Source organism: Rosa chinensis, chromosome 7, assembly GCF_002994745.2.
Source record: "Rosa chinensis cultivar Old Blush chromosome 7, RchiOBHm-V2, whole genome shotgun sequence".
Lineage (NCBI taxonomy): Eukaryota > Viridiplantae > Streptophyta > Magnoliopsida > Rosales > Rosaceae > Rosa > Rosa chinensis.
The window spans coordinates 11,218,789-11,231,539 of record NC_037094.1 but is presented as its reverse complement, the minus strand read 5'-3'; the positions used below and the strand labels follow the sequence as shown (position 1 = coordinate 11,231,539).

The window sequence follows — 12,751 nt, the reverse complement described above, 5'->3', positions numbered from 1 at the left end:
CATTCCAGCAAGTTGCTTGCAAGAACCAAGTGCCACAAAAAGAAGGGCATCTCGAGAATGTTGGTAAAAAATGAAGTGTTTGAATTTTGGAACTGGGATGAAATTTTAGCATCTAAAATCTAAAACCTTTTAACGAATTGTATAGATTAGTTTTTCAAAAAAAAAGAAAAAAGAATTGAATAGATTAGATAATTTTTATGTTGAGGATATAATCCCACATGGAAAAAATGAAACATTGTCTATGAGTTTATAAGAGTTTGGGTCACTCCATCGATTGCCAATTGGTTTTGGATATGAACTCTATATCCTACGGGTTTATAAGAGTCCATCCATGTGAACTCTAAAGTACTTTATTATTATTTTATTAAGTGCTACTTGTCACGGAATTTGTTTGTCTATTTCCAACAAAAGTAATGCTGTGAAACTTTAGTAAGTAGTGTAATGGCAATGCCTACTTGTGACACTATATATGGGTTCATCGAGTCAAATTTGCATTAATATACTGAAGAAACTATTCAACAGATGTACATACAGAAGTAGCCTATTAATGTAGAAAGGCCTCAAAGCCTAATGAGTTGCAAGTGAGGCAAAACATTGAAATACAAGCTTCACAAGGGAACGATCAACCATACATAAACATCAATAGGCATCATGCAAGGACTGGAGATTTAGAAGCAATCTATGTGCTTTAGCCTTATTTCTCGTGGGTGGAGGTGGCGTGGATTTTTTTGTTACTGTTCTTAGGTTGCGAGTTGGCACTACTTTCTTGCTAGCAATGACATTTTGGCATCCAAAGCTACCTCCTTTTCTGCTTCCAAGTATCTTCCTCAATCCAACTCTATCAACATGCCATGAACTCTTCTCATCACCTTCAATCACAAGAAAATGACAGCAAGCAAGAAATGTTGAAATATAACAAGAAAGTTTGATCAATTCACTGTACAAAACTTTTACATAACAACGCCAAAAAGTAAAAACCTCATATTTCTAACCAACATATCTAATTTTAAGTAAACAGTATTAAGATATTATTACCATGAGGAATCCTTGCAGAAGTTGCAGTAAAGGCACCCAGAAGAAGATATACTGCTAATACAGCTAAAACCAACTTTGCCGGAGAACCACTCATGATGGAAAGCAGGAACAAGAAGATGTAAAACAGTAGAAGCCTTAATATCAGTGGGAATTCTTTGTCATCATGCTAGCTGGCTAGGATATTATGAATACTGAAGAAGCATTTATATATTCTCTGCGTTATGTTAAATTGTGTTTGATTTTATTATAATTGCTGCTGTTGGCTTGTTTGGTGACCGTTTGGTAGCAGGATGGTTGTCTATGTTTAGGTTAAGGACTTATGGAGTTTGACTTCGAATTCGCATGTTGCTTCCATTTCTTTAATGGAAAGCTCAACTAATTCAAGAGTTTTATATGCCATTTTCGTTTTTCCTGTCATCTAAAAAGACAGAATAGATTATGAGGATGGGGGGGGATTTATAATGTTCATCAGAACTCTTGCATGACTAATACTCTTTAGACATTCTCAATTTTGTAACTGTTCATGCACAACTTCAATAAAATTTAGGAGTTGAATAAAAGCCAGAATCTCTCTAGTTTAAGATGTATAGCTAGTTGCTTTTGTTTGATCTGAAGTGAACCATTTCAGCAAGTTGCTTGCAAGAACCAAGAATACATAAGGAAGAGCAACTTGAGAATGTTGGTCAAAAATGAAGTGTTTGAATTTTGGAAGTGGGATGAAATTTTAGCATCCAAAATCTAAAACCTACTGATAAATTGAATAGAATTGATGATTTTTAAATATCCAACTTCTCACCCATACTGTTTTTTAATTATGTTCTTCGGTATCTATCACCTCTTGGAAGAAGCGTGTTCAATTTTAGTAAGTACTACTTGTCATGTAATTTGTATGTCTATTTCCAACAAAAGTAATGCTGTGAAATTTTAGTAAGTAGTGTTATATATGGCACTGCTTGTGATACTGTATTTGAGTTCCTTGAGTGAAATTTGCATTAATATACTGAAGAAAGTATTCAACAGATGTACATATATATTTGACAGAGGTAGCTAGCCTATTGTAGAAAGGCCCAAAATCCTAATGAGTTTCAAGTGAGGCAAAACATTGATATATATACAAGCTTCCCAAGGGAACGATCGACCATACATAAACATCATATATATATATATATATATATACAAGCTTCCCAAGGGAACGATCGACCATACATAAACATCAATAGGTATCAGGCAAGGACTGGAGCTACAGAAGCAATCTCTGTGATGTTGCCTTATTTCTTGTGGGTGGAGGCGGGGAGGATTTTTTTGTTACTGTTCTTAGGTTGCGAGTTGGAACTACTTTCTTGCTAGCAATGACATTTTGGCATCCAAAGCTACCTTCTTTTCTTCCAAGTATCTTCCTCAATCCATCTTTATCAACATGCCATGAACTCTTCTCATCACCTTCAGTCACAAGAAAATGGCAGCAAGCGAGAAATTTTAACATAACAAGAAAGCTTGATCGGTCAATTTACTATTCAAAACTTTTACATAACAAAGCCAAAAATTTAAAACCTCATATTTCTAAACAGCATATCTAATTTTAAATGGTATTAAGATAGTATTACCATGGGGAATCATTGCAGAGGTTGCAGTAAAGGCACCCATAAGAAGATTTACTGCTAGTACAGCTAAAACCAACTTCGCCGGAGAACCACTCATGATGGACACCAGGAACAGAGAAGATGTAGAACAGTAGAAGCCTTAATATCAGTGGGAATTATTTGTCATCATGCTAGCTAGATATTACAGACACTGAAGAAACTTTTATAGTTTTTCTGCTTATGCTACACTGTGTTTGATTTTATTATAGTTGCTGCTGTTGCTTTGTTTAATGAGCGTTTGGTAGTAGGATGGTTGTCTATGTTTAGGTTAAGGATTTATGGAGTTGACTTGGAATTCTCATGTTGCTTGCATCAAACTCAACTTAATTCTGAGTTGTACATATATGCCATCTTAATTTGCTTTTCCTATCATCTGAAAAGACAGACTATATTAAGGACAAGAGTCGATTATAAAGGATGAGGATTTATAATGCTCATCAGAGTTAATTAATACTCTTCAGACATGCATTCTCAATTTTGTACCTGTTCATGCACAACTTCAATTAAATTTAGAAATTGAATAAAAACCAGAATCTTTCTAGCTTAAGATATAGAGCTAGTTGCCTCGGACCCTAAACCCTATTGTTTTTATTTAGGGTTTAACCGTACACATATCGATTACAATGGATGTTGAAAATAATGGATTACATATAAAGAAAACAATGTCAGATTGATATCTGAAGCTATCTTCTGTCATAAGAAAACCACAGTAGGCAAGAACTATGTTAATGGCCTTCTCTGACCACATGCCAGAATGTTCAATGTAATAAAGCCCAAATATTAAAGCATAGAACATCATGATTTCTCTACAACATATATATATATATATATATATATATATGCAGAATGCAATGCCAATGCATGTAACCAAATACAGATCTCATCACAGGAAGATATTATTTGTTATTACCATGAGGAAGTAGTAATGCAGAAGAAGTTGCAGGAAAAACGCCCTGAAGAAGATATACTGCTACTACAGCCAAAACTAACTTTGCCAGAATAGCGCTCATCATGATTCATTAGCATGAAATTAGCAAGATTTTTAGAAGCAGGTTATCTTCAATCAGACTTATACATTGTAGAGTTAAGCTAGATTTCTTCAATAATTAATAATTGATGGTTATTCTATTGAATGAGGGTCTTATAGAGGAGGAGGGTTAAGGAACAATGGACTTTGATCACATGTTACTTGCCTTGCTTTCAAGAGTATGAACAATTACAAGATTAATGTATGTCTTTGTTGTAAAACAGAAAAATTTCTGAGAGAGAGAGAGAGTTTGGACACAGAGAATCAGATTGTGTGTCTTCTTCATCTCACCATGAGGAGCCTTATATAGGACTACATGGTGTGCACAAAAGGGTAATGTTTAATTACAATCCAATCACTCCTACAATTACAACCTATCAATCACCAATCTATAGGGATAGACACTTATTACTCATCATCTATTTACATGATTATCCACAAATATTTACAACACTCCCCCTTGGATATTCCATGTCAATAGTGTTGCATAGGCTGAGCGCTTCTAAGTTGCCTCGTCAAAAACCTTGCCAAGTAATAAAAACCCTGTGGGATAAAAACAATCTTGGTCGAAGGAGAAAAATAGCACAACGCGCTTGAGTGTGGAGTGGCAGTATCACAGCTTTAGAGATAGGTGAAGTCTTCTTATCAGCACCATAAGTAGGTAGTATGTCTACGAGAGGGATGCATTAGAGTTGCTACACCAAAACCTTGCCCGGTAAACCCAGTGGGAGAAACCCGTGGTCGAAGGGAAAAGATGAGCAAATGCATATATGTCAAATCAAAGCATCTTCAGGATGTACTATAATTGGGGTGACCATGCTAAAGATGTGCCTCGTTAAAACCTTGCCAGGTAACAAAACCCAGTGGGACAAAATAACCCTGGACGAAGGACAAAAAGAGTACACGATGGTCAAGTGGGTATGCTTCAGGATACTCCCCCTGATTTCGACTCCCCCTGAAAATTACATGTTAGGTAATTCAGATAGTTTACGTAGACCAATACCTTGAACATGCTTCTGGAATGTAGACTTTGGTAGTGACTTGGTAAAGAGGTCTGCATGACTGTCTTCAGATCAAATCTGCTTAACTTCAATCTTCTGATGCTCTTGTTGTTGCTGATTGAAGGAGAACTTCGGTATAATATGTTTGGTGTTGTCTCCTTTGATGAAACTCATCTTTATCTGCTCTATGTAAGCAGCATTATCGTCGTAGATAATGGTTGGTTCATCAGTGGTGGAATGCAGTCCACATGTGCTTCGAACATGCTTTGTAACGGCTTTCAGCCATGTACATTCACATACTGCTTCGTGAAGAGCTAGTATCTCAGCATGATTCTAAGAGGTAGCGACAACTGTCTATTTCGTAGACCTCCAAGAAATTGCAGTATTCCCAATGGTAAAGACATAACCAATCTGGGAACATGCCTTGTGCGAGTCTTATAGATAGTCTATATCAGCATATCCAACAAGTTGAGCATCATTCTGAGGATCAAGGGGGTTTGATCCATTCCTTGGTGCATAGGGATAGAATAAGCCCATATCCGTTGTACCTCTAAGGTAGCGAAAAATGTCTTTTATGCCATTCCGGTGGCTGCGTGTTGGCGCAGAGCTATATCTAGCTAACAAGTTCACATCGAATGAGATGTCTTGTCTAGGGAATTAAGCCAAGTACAATAATGCGCCTATTGCACTTAGATATGGGACTTCTTGCACCAATATCTCTTCGTTATCATCTGCAGGACGATACGATTCTCTCTAGACTTTAGACGACCATGGGTGTGCTTGCTTTTATCCTCATTAAAGCATCTTAACATCTTCTGGATGTAATTTGGTTGATGGACCAAAATTTCATCTGCACTGTGCTCGAGCTCCAGGTCGAGACAATAATTTGTTCTCCCAAGGCCTTTCATCTCAAATTCCAACTTCAGGTGCTTTGCGGTTTCCTTGATCTCTTCAGGAGTATCGATCAAATTCATGTCATTGACATAGACCGCCACAATTCCAAACTAGGAACTTGTTTCCTTAATAAACACGCATGGGCATAGTTTATTATTCACATATCCCATCCCGATTAAATATTCACTTAGACAGTTATACCACCTCCGTCTGGATTGTTTAAATCCATAAAGTGAACGCCTCAAAACTAATGAAGAGCGTGTTCCGTGGTCTAGAACTATTTGCATCGGGTATATTAAGTCCTTCTAGAACTTTTATGTATATCTCTGTGTCGTGATCCCCATAGAGATAAGCTGTGACCACATTCATAAGCTGCATATTCAGTTTTTCGGAAACTACCAAACTGAAAAGGTAGTGGAACGTTATGACGTCCATTACGGGAGAATACGTCTCCTCGTAATCAACCACAAGGCGTTGAGAAAATTATTGCGCCACTAGACGAGTCTTGTGTATCACAATCTCGTTTTTCTCATTACGCTTCCTTACAAATACCCATTTAAATTCTACGGGTTTAACATGGGGAGGTGTAGGAACAACAGGTCCAAACACCTTTCTCTTTATCGAGGAATCTAATTCGACCTGGATTGTTTATTTCCTTTTTGGCCAGTCGTCTCTTCGTTAATATTGATCAACAAAGCAGGGTTCGAGGTCATCGCTTATCATATTTTCGGTGGCCACCGCAAATACTAATATATCATCGATGATGATCTCATTCCAATTCCAAATCTCACTAAATTTACCGAGATTTCTCTATTCTCGGGAGTGGGTTCAAATGTTGGAGCGTCCCCCAACATAGTCTCTTCTAGGACATACCCATAATCCGGATTTATCTCGTGAGATGAATTGGTTTGAGATTGCGATGTCAAGAGGATTCGTTTGTGCCAAGTTTACCCTCTTCTGGGGATAAGAATCCTTCGAACCTAATGGTCTACCTCACTTCTGGCAGGGACATATGACTGGTTAGCCGCCATGGTCGTACCTCGTCCATCTGGGACGACACATCCTACAGGGACGTCTATCCTTGCAGGCACATTTGCAGCAGGTATATATGATCTCGTCACTTTAGCTAGATCAGAGAAAACGTCTGGCATATTTTGGGCTACACTCTGTAGATCTAGAATTCTCCGCACTTCATTATCACATTGTGCGGTTCGGGGATCAAGATGAGACATAGTGGGGACATTCAACGTCAATTCACGTCGTTCACCAGGAACGGTAACGTTCTTATCTCCCCCTAACGGCGGGAAGACTGTCTCATCAAAGTGACAATCCGCAAATCTAGCGGTAAAGAGATCGCCTGTCAAGGGCTCTAAAGAGCACATAATGGATGGGATTCATAATCGACATGTATGCCCATCCTTTGTTGGGGACCCAATTTTGTATGTTGTGATCGCACAATTGGCACGAGGACTGCATACCAAAATGCGCGTAAGTGCGAAACATCAGGTTCGTACCCAGTCACCAACTGTAACGCGGAGTAAGGTTGGGTAGCAGTGGGCCTCAACGGGACCAACATAGCTACATGCAAGATTGCATAGCCCCACACAAAAACTAGGAGCTTGGTGCGCATTACCAAGATTCTATTTGCGAGACCATCTTGGGTGTGAACATAAAGAACTATATGTTCAGCATCAATCCCAAGGGATATGCAATAATCATCGAAAGACTTCGATGTAAACTCTCCGGTATTATCAAGTCTTATGGACTTTATGGGATAATCTGAGTGGTGAGCCCTCAATTTCATGATCTGGGTGAGAGTTTAGCAAAAACAGTATTTTCTTATGGACAGTAGTGTAACATGTGATCACTTTGTCGACACATCAACCAAAACCATTAATATTTAACTGGTCCACATGGTGGTTGGATATGTCCACAAATTTCCCTTGCATTCTGTGCAGAAAAATGGTGGTGTATGTACTAGTCTTTGCATATGATGGTCTAGTATGGCATAGTGTGTCATTATATACAAGACCCTTATTCAGAAGGGGGTGCACCTGCAATGAATTGAGGATACAGTGCATCATACTTTGACCTGGGTGTCCTAAACGGTCATGCCATAGCAAGTAGTTGCTTGAATTAGTTAGCTTCTAGCTAGCGGATTTCAATTTCTCCAATGTACGCTTCTGGCTGCACACTCGGAGGTTATACAAAGATATTCCACGCATTTTTCTCAGTGGTTTCAGCGTGATAACCGTTGGTTCGAATATCCTTAATACTCAATAACGTTCTTCTGGAACGTGGAGAATATAAGGCCTCATTAATGGTAGGTTCAGTACCATTGGACAACATAAAGTAGGCTTTGCCATAGCCCTCTATCAGGTTGGATTGCCCTGATACGGCTGTCACAGAGGTATGAATAGACAATAAGTTTGAAAAATATCTCCGATCTGGGAGTATGGTGTGCGTAATAGCACTTTTAACCAGACAACAAACTTCCCCACAAAATATGCCTATTCATTTATTTAATTCAATGGATCACATGTATGAATAAGTTTATTGAATTAAATATATTCGAACATAACCACATTTCTATAATCCAAAATAATTGAAAACATAAATCACCAAAATTCGAAGATGTTTCATTCATTAAGATGAAATAGATATGGCACAAGGGGCCAATTATACCCATGTCTTCGAGTTCTAATCCTCGGTATGTTCAGTAACGGCCTGAAAATCCGTGATCTCTAGTGTGGAATCAATAGAAAATGACCCTTTAATAAAGTTGGTATTTCGAGTTCCGCGATCGGCGTAATACTTATCTATTGCTTCGGCTATCGCACAACAGGTGCGGGACCAACAGTCAATTCCTCCACATCGATAACAAAGATCATGCTGATTCTGGTGGCGACAGGCCTGACCAGTGTTCCTTTCAACTCAGGCTTGTTGAGTTAGGGCATCACGGTTCCCACAACGTGGGCCTTGGCCACGTGGATGACGGTCATATGGGTTTTTTTTTTTTTTTTTTTTTGTTCTGCCAATCATGTCTTGCTTCAAGCAAGAAAATAGTCATCTGATGGTGAAAGTGCTCTTCCAGAGCAACCCAAAGAGTCTGTGTATCCTCTTAATCGGGTACTTAACTTGGAGTGCTCTCTCCATATGTTTCTTTATGAACATTATGGCACTCGCCTCAAAAGCCTCAGTGACGACATTGTCAATATCGATTGTTGATCTCATCTTCTTTGCAGTCAGATGAATTTTCACATCTTGAGTTCACTTTAGATAGTTTCTTCTGGAGAGACCTCCAAAGCAACAAAGTCAAACATGTTGAGATTTGACATTTCTTACAGGAAAGGAACAAATAATATTAGTGTTTTGGGTAATATCGTCCATAAGCAAGTAATGAGAACTTTAGGTTCTATAACATGGTATGAAAAATCGGATTAGACATGTAAAATCTACTGGTTTTATCATGTGTGGTGAATTTATGAAAGGAAACTTCAAGTTTCTTAAACGGCATTATCGAAACTACAAGTTCGATTTATATATGAACTACGGGTTCATTTAGAACTTCTAGTTCATTAGGTACCTGCATTTTCTACACATATATTCTAGTGCGAAAATTCAGACAAGTAACACAATAATATTGAAAAAGGTAAATTGTAATAATATCTCACAAATTGGATAAATGGAAATCATAAATCAATTGAGATATTAATTGCATGCTAATAAAATAACATATTAATTATCACACAATTATGTGAATAAATGCTTCTGGCAATTAATTACACATATTAGATATGGTGAATTTATTTACAATATGATTTACAATATGAAATCATTTTTATTTTGATTCTGCTGGACCAAAGAAGGAGTGGGCTTGATAGTGAAGCCTATCGGGCTTAGTCTGCAGGCTTGTGACCCGGGCTTTCATGCGTAAGTCAAATGGTGTGTGAGGCATGCTGGGCTGCTTGGTCCTACGGAGGGAGAGTGGGCCTGCTGGGCTCAGGCTGGTCTGCCAAGGAATGAAAAATTATTACTCAACCCTTTCGGTAACTCCAATTGAATACGACCAGGTAAGGAAGGATGAGGTTTAGGTGGAGCGAGGCTCACTTAAGTACACAACCTCATTTGAACCTTACCTAGACATCGCATCCAACTGGATGAGCCTACTTTGAGAAGATTCATAACTTTTGTCATGGTAACATGTAGTGAGCTGCTATTCTGGCTTTGCAACTTGGGCCTGAGCTTCTGGCTCGAATTTGTTGTTATGACTTTGGGCTTGATTTGAGCTTCTGACTCAGCCTCTATTAATATTCACAATTATAACAAAACCAAATTCAATATACGTTATTAAATCGTAACATAAATAAATTAATGCAGCGGTTATATACGTAAGGAAATGGGTTCAAATCCCATTAATGCTTCTGGCATTATGTACAGGTAATAAATTTGGCAAATGCTTCTGGCACAATATTTATGTAATAATCGCGTAATAATTTAGCCCATAATGCTTCTAGCATAAAGAATTCTAATGGCAAATTCAAATTTGTGTAACCAAAATTTAAGCCCATAATTCTTCTATCATAATTCAGGCAATAATTCAGAATTGTCACAATGTGATAATGAAGTGATTGTGGTAATGAGCATAAATTACAATGGTAATTGCTTTGGATAAAATCAATCAAAATCAAATCACGGGTTGATCAATCACCAATTAATTGGCCTCAAATCTGCTTCTGGCAGAATTAATACTAATTAGTTTTAACACATACTAACTTGCCATAGTGGTACAGCGGACAACATGTTGAGTTGGTACCTATTTTAGCTGGGTTCGAATCCCAGCAACTGCATAATCTGTTTTTTTTTTCTTGTTGAATTGATGTTACTGATATTGATTTGGTACTACTGGACCAAGTACTACAGATATATAGTTGCAGTCCATAAATTTTTCTCTTTTCTTTTCCAATCAAACAATCCAAAGCCAAATAAACCAAGACACATAAACGAATATATATAAATATGTATATACCAAATATTAGGGTTCATGCATCATGGTGATTGTTCATATTCAATCAATAGGCTCAATAAACATGAATATAAAATTAGATTTTGGAAAACATTACTTGATGAAGGATGGATAAATCTTCAGTTTATGTGTGCAGAACTGAGAAGGTTGTCTTCTCAGCCAATCCAAGAACTATTCGCCTCTTCTGGATAGCTCCCACTTCGAATGGTGTACAGGTCTCAAAACGACTCCAATAGGGCTGAAATTTGGTGGTCAGATAGAAGAGGCAGAGACGAACAACTTTCATGAAGGAAAGATTTTGATCTGAGGTCCCGATCAAGAGGTTTTGGGGCGTGCAAACAGGCTGCAGCAGGGGGATTTTTTTTTTTTCTGGCTAGAGCTTGGGTTAGAGCTTCGTGCTGATAACGTGTTGTAAAACAGAAAAATTTCTGAGAGAGAGAGAGAGTTTGGACACAGAGAATCAGATTGTGTGTTTTCTTCATCTCACCATGAGGAGCCTTATATAGGACTACATGGTGTGCACAAAAGGGTAATGCTTAATTACAATCCAATCACTCCTACAATTACAACCTATCAATCACCAATCTATAGGGATAGGCACTTATTACTCATCATCTATTTACATGATTATCCACAAATATTTACAACAGTCTTCATATTCTTAGCCAGACTCTACATCTGAGAACAACAATGCATCTAAGCATGTTGAAGCCTAGAATCTTCCTTAATTCTTTCTCAGAAGCGATCATGTTCAGGAGTTATATATGCCATTTTCGGTGTTCATTATGGTCAGAACACATGCTTGACTCATAAATTTTAGACATTCTCAATTTTGTAATTGTTCTTATCGCAAGTTCAACTGAAGTTAGAATATTGAATAAAAGCAAGAGAGAATGATTATAGTTTAAGATATCTAGCTGGTCATGTTTTTGATGTAAGGTCAACCTCTCCGAGAAGTTGTTTGCAAAAACCAAAACCCACAAAACAGAATCAAAACTGAGAATAAAGGAGTTTTAGACTTTTAGTAAATGGGAGGGATTTTGGAACTTAGTGATGCATAGAGCAGCAAATTCTGACAATTTTCACTTGTCTGTTCTAACGATTTTCTGAAGTAGATTTTTTTTTTTTTTTTTTTATCAAGAAGAAACTTCATTAATAATGAACTGAATACAATGAGTTTTGGCATCATCTCAGACACAGAAATGGCCACTGGACTTCACACTGGAACTCCAACATGACTGACTAACGGAGCCAAACAAGCCCCGACTCAAAACTACAGACTTAACTTGCACTACAATTAAAAGGCAAAGACAATAGGCACAGGCACACAACTTTGTCAACACTAACTCGCCACCCAGAGTCCTCCTGACCTGCCTTTGATCGACCAAGTCTACACTAGTTGTGACTTCGAACCCGACCAAACAGAAATGCTGGACCGTCAGACCTGAGACTAAATTAAACCTAAGACCATGGCCACCTTAATGTCAACACCGTCAATCCACAAAAGCTCCAAATCGCCATCACCTCCGACTCGAGATCAAACAGGAACAATCCCACTAGAAGGCCAAGGATGATTGTCTATGCCAGTATGCCACCACCAGACAATTTCGCCACCGCTGCTGACCTAACTCCAGAACAGGAACGACCTCTAGACCGCTGAATAGAAGATTGTCAATGCCAAAATTGCAGTGCACCCGACCCGACCCAACAACTAAAACGTAAAACAAAACCTAGAAAGTAATTTATTGCTGAAAAACAAACCAAAAGAAACTAAACCCAAATAAAAATTGTAAAAAATAAACATAAAACAACTTGGGCCGGACCCAAACAGTGGGCCCAAACCCAAGCATAATTCCGAGAGCATAGGTTGTTCGTGTCACCATGCCGCCATCTCGCATGCATAGACCCCGTCGTCCCACCACCGGCGAGATACCCGTCTCACCGAGCAGGCGCCGACCATCCCTTCGTCCGTCCTTCAACCCCATCACGCTTGCAAGAATCATCTCCCCTCCCAACCCTATCCACCCCTTGCCACACAGCGGTTCCAAACAAGATCGAAGCATGCCCAAACCAGATCGGAACAATCCGATCCGATAGCAGCACTGCAGATCCCCACCTCGCCGCCACT

The 12,751-nt window shown here is 38.5% G+C and overlaps 1 long non-coding RNA gene across 1 annotated transcript; it reads right to left on the bottom strand.

Moving 5' to 3' along the window:
* Positions 1-9,393: 9,393 nt before the first annotated feature.
* Positions 9,394-10,844, bottom strand: LOC112175190. The gene is made up of 3 exons (XR_002926339.2): positions 10,721-10,844; positions 9,737-9,901; positions 9,394-9,609 (listed from the first exon to the last, which is right to left on the bottom strand). It is a non-coding gene; the product is annotated as an uncharacterized LOC112175190 (long non-coding RNA).
* Positions 10,845-12,751: the final 1,907 nt, after the last annotated feature.